At 37.8% G+C, this 5,039-nt stretch overlaps 1 protein-coding gene across 1 annotated transcript in view; it reads left to right on the top strand.

Annotated features, from left to right (window-relative positions):
* atp8b5a (ATPase phospholipid transporting 8B5a) overlaps window positions 1–5,039 on the top strand; it is a 50,528-nt gene that overhangs the window by 30,568 nt on the left and 14,921 nt on the right. The window lies entirely within an intron of this gene.

Below are 5,039 nucleotides of genomic sequence, written 5' to 3'. Positions count from 1 at the left end.
CACACTACTGAAACGCTCCACACATCACTACTGAAACGCTCTCACACACAATACTGAAACGCTCTCAATACAACACTACTGAAACGCTTCATATACAACTACTGAAACACTCTCATACATACATGTGAAACGCTTTATATGTTACATTAAGATGATCAGTAGCCTAGTAAGCATGCACAAAAGATGCATTCTGCCTGTTACGTTACTCCACCCTTTGAGTTTGTTTTTATTTTTTAACTTTTCTTTTCTTTTTGTTTGTTCTTATTTTCTCACTGTAACTCTCTGAAGTCCTGCCTTTTCTAACGATGTTGTTTAAGAGAGTTTTTGTGTTTTATTTAATGTTTTAATGCTGCTTCCACCAGGTCACGAGGGTGGCCACAATAAAAAAGGAGTAAACTTTGCATACACAGGGACACGCAAACAGATATTTGTTTGGTATGATCCCTGTTTAAATTTTAATATGTTAAAATTCTTGCTATCAATAATAATATGAATGAATATATCATTCATTATTATTGATAACGAGAACTTTAATATGTAACTGTGCAATATTATTGTACATACCATTCAATTCACTGTGCAATCTATTGCCCCTGTGCAGATGCTGCTGCTGCTACAATTTGTGTTATCTGTTGTTGTTGAATTCTTACTTTTTTCCCTTTTTCATAGTGTTTAATATTTTTTATTATTTCCTGCTTACTGTTTTTTTCCTTATCTTTTGCTGCTGTAAAATTGGAAATTTCCCATTGTGGACAAATAAAAGGAATATCACATCTTATTTTTCCCACCAGATTGAAAAAAGATGCATACACATACCCCATAGATATAATAAATGTACAAGATACAGCTCATGCAATGTGTCTTCCATTTAGATTACATAGGTCTAATAAACATCATACAGAAAATGTTGGTAATGTTTGTATTGGAAAGATAAGGGTAAAAAATACAGCAAATTCTGTTTCAGATCTATAGGCTTTGCCTATACAATAATAAGTATGAGCAGAATTTCAGCCCAACAAACAACGTTAACGTTTAGTTCTTGATTGCCAGCCTGGTGGGTGCAGCAGGTGAGCAGTGTTGTGAAAAATCAATTAAAATAGCTATGTGTTGATAGGTTACCATGGAAATGTAACCAATGAAATAATTATTTTGACCCAGATTTTTTGACACAGATTTTTAGCCATTAAGTATAATAAACTAACAGGTAATGTGTCAAAAGGCGGACCTTTTTGTTATTTTCTCAAAAGTAGGACAAAATGTCAGTGTTAAGGCTGTGCCTGCAACAGGGCTGTCCAGCCTAAAGTTGGAGGAATGGCCTCCCTATGGGACATATGTATATTATATAATATATATATATATAATATTATATATATATATAATATATATATATTATTATATATATAATATGTAGGCTATATATAATAAGTATATATGTATATTATATATCATATGTACTATAATATTTCACTATAATGTATGAGAGCTTTTCACTATAAGTGTGAAAGGATTTCACATAGTTGGTGAGAGATGTTCAGTAAAACGGAAGGCATTTCAGTGAAAACGGAAGGTGTCAGTAAAAAGGAAGGGCTTCCGTTCAACGAAAATGCGCAATTCACAGGAATTCACAGCGCGATTCGCTTGGTGTTCCAGCCACGTTGTTTGCAACCCAAATGTCCGCAACAGCCTGCAAGCAGCTTAACCGAGGCGCAGCGTTACTTCAGACTGTACTGGCGTCAACGGAGACCATCAGAACCGTTAAATGCAAGAAATGCAACAGTCGGGCAACAACAGACCGTTGCAAATTCAAGCCGCGACACACTGGACAGTCACATAGCGTCGCTTTCCCCCCCCGGCCAGACAGCAGCGTCACACTGCCAGCTGTGGATCCAGTCCGGAGAGAGTCTGTCCGCGTACCAAGCGCAACTCTTGGACATCAGTCACAAGGAGGAAAAGGTAATATAAAAGTTTTTTTTCTTCTAAAATTGTTTAACCAACGTAACGCAACAAGGCATGGTAGTGAGTACAACAGTTTGTGCCTCCACTACAACCAAGAGTCTCAGATCTACTGCAAACTTGAAGTATGTCTTGCAGGGGCCCAAATAGGTTTGAATTAGTGCATGTAGGTGCCAGCTAACTAGGATGTTGTGCGTGGTGCTATGGTAACATACGGCAATGTGAGTCACGGGTGGTACATCAGCAGGTAGTGAAATCAGCTGTTTTTTACCTGGTGTGTGAATGCCGCTTGATATCGATAACACACATTGACTCAATGTTTTAGGACTGCGGAAACTTTGGCTGCAATACACAAAACCAGCGTCTCTCTCTCTTCTCTCTCTCTAGCACAGGGGACAGGACTCATAGCACAACTTGAGTGGGTGGGTAGGACACAGACAAGACAGAAAAAAGTCTGAGAGATAGTGAGTCAGAGAAGGTTATTTTTTTGGTGCTGTTATGATATTGAGGTGCTGCAAAAAGAGCAAAGCAGACAGTGAAATCAAAGCTTACAGTATTGTGGGTAAGTTTGGAGAAGCAGCAGGAGCAGCTCAGGAAGCTAAAGTTAAAGAATGATAAAGTTAAAAATGTAACTGCTGTGTAGAGCAGCTGCATCTAAACAAGTTATACCCATTGAAATGTAACTAAAGCTCACCTAAAAGAATTCAGTTTACTGTAATATATCTCTCCAAAGACTAACTTCCATTTACTAAATGGTCTTCATCACTTCTATTAGTTATGTAATTTCTGCAGCTGTGTGCACCAAACATAATCTACTGTTGTATTTGGCCATATTGGGTTTACTTGATTAATTGATTATGCAGTTTAAGTCAAGTAATTTAGAAAAAATACTGATTTATACATAATAATATTTTTCATATAGCCCCTTTGTGTTTTTGCTTATTTGTCATCTATGTCTCAGCATGAAGGAATGACTGTTTATTACATACCCCCTTTTTACATACATTTATATCACTAGTCCTAATTCAAGGTGGCTGCTGAACTGTGACCTTGCGATTGACACCTCAGTGGACAAATTATGATCTTCCATGCCCTGTCCACAGCCTACAGTAGCTAAGGGGTTGGGCAGATAGTGGGTTTTTTTATGTAAGATTCATGGTCAGAGAGAAAATGTAAATAAGTGCTATTATGACCGACAAGGTGTAAACTAGCTTCGCAAAATCTATTGTTTGTATAAAACTAAGGGACCATTTGACAATGTACAATTGAATTATGGATTGTACAATTCTTCCATGTTGTTTTTACAGATTCTTTGAAGGACTGTAAACTCTTTGGGGTTCTGGACAAATATGACGAGATCCAGACAGCTTCCGATGTTTGCTATGAGCCACACACTGGACGGGTGGAGGATTTTTTCAGCATATCTCACTCCAGAAAGGAGCAACAAGACTTTCTGTAGGAATATCTCCAAGATGCAGAAGGTAATTGTTTAATGGTCAAATAAAATGCTGCATCGTTTTTTTAGTATCTATATTATTATTATCTTCGTAGTCTTAACATTATTACAAAGCAACTGTAATGTTGAAAGATGAAAGACCTGTTAAATCCATTGCAATAAGAGCATTCAGATTTTAGAAGCTTGGGTTTGAGACGTGAAATACTCTTAGTGGACAATTTATTCAGTATCAGCTGATGTAATTGCTTTAGAGATGATCATACACATTAATTGGACCAATTACCACTGATGATAATTTTGTTTTTACAGAAGAAGGGCATCCAACTAGAGAAGATATTGGCCTTCACAAGTGGAGCAATGTGGTACCACCTATCGGCTTTCCCCACCTCTCCATCCATTCTTCACAAAGGATTTGATGACTTCACTACGTCAAGTTCTCTTGCCAACACGTTTTAACTGATCAATTTGCAACTACATGTGTTTACCAACTGTTCAAGGAAAAGTTTGACTCTTGTCAAACACATTGTGACAACGTATGGGTTTGGAGGGTGTGAACATGTCATGCTCTGAAAAAAAATTCTGTCTGTGTCTGCTTCTCTGTTGTGAAGTGACGAAAAAACATCATCCATGATTCCCATCATTTTCAAGGGGTTCACTTGTTGAATAATGTTCTTGTGGTCTCATTCATTTTTTAATCTATGTCTGGAATTACAACATTATATGGTTTGAAGTTCAGGTAATGGCCCTCTTTATCCATGCCATAGCAGTTACTGCATCAAAATGCTGTATGGATTCCTCATTATTATTGACACTTGAATGCCACAGTGGAGAGGTGTCGCCTCCTTGTGTGGAAAGGGCATGGTTGTTCCATTGATTGATTGATTGATGAATTTACTGTCTCCATCCTAAATAAACATAATGCAGACATACATGTTATTACTGATTCCAGTACACACTGTTCCTCTGAAGTTAAAGAAATGTATAAAGTGTTTAGATGCACTATCTAATCTATTGAGTTCTGCCCATAGTCTCTCAATCCTTTGGTTGTATACTGATACACCTGTAATAACACTGTTCAAACTCTTCCGGAGCATTTACTTATATGTGTGAAAGCGTTTAGTGTGTATATGAAAGCGTTTCAGTAGTGTATGTGAGAGGTTTCAGTAGGTGTATATGACAGCGTTTCAGTAGTGTGTGTGAGAGCATTTCAATAGGTGTGTGTGAGAGCGTTTCAGTAGTGGTTGAGAGCGTTCAGTAGTGTGTGTGAGAGCGTTTCAATAGTGTGTGTGAGAGCGTTTCAGTAGTGTGTATGAGAGCGTTTCAGTAGTGTGGTGGAGAGAGTTTCAGTAGTGTGTTGAGAGCGTTTCAGTGTGTTGAGAGCGTTCAGTAGTGTGTGGAGCGTTCAGTGTATATGAGAGCATTTCGAGTGTAGATGAGAGCGTTTCAGTAGTGTATAGAGAGCGTTTCAGTAGTGTATGACGTATGTGAGAGCGTTTCAGTAGTGTATGTGAGAGCGTTTCAGTAGTGTGTATGAGAGCATTTCAGTAGTGTATGTGAGAGCGTTTCAGTAGTGTATGTGAGAGAATTATCCTCTACTTGTTTATGTGAGAGTGTTTCAGTAGTGTATGTA

The sequence above is a fragment of the Etheostoma spectabile genome, chromosome 5, assembly GCF_008692095.1.
Source record: "Etheostoma spectabile isolate EspeVRDwgs_2016 chromosome 5, UIUC_Espe_1.0, whole genome shotgun sequence".
In the NCBI taxonomy this organism is placed as follows: domain Eukaryota; kingdom Metazoa; phylum Chordata; class Actinopteri; order Perciformes; family Percidae; genus Etheostoma; species Etheostoma spectabile.
The sequence above is the reverse complement of the archived record's forward strand: the minus strand, read 5'-3'. Positions and strand labels throughout refer to the sequence as shown.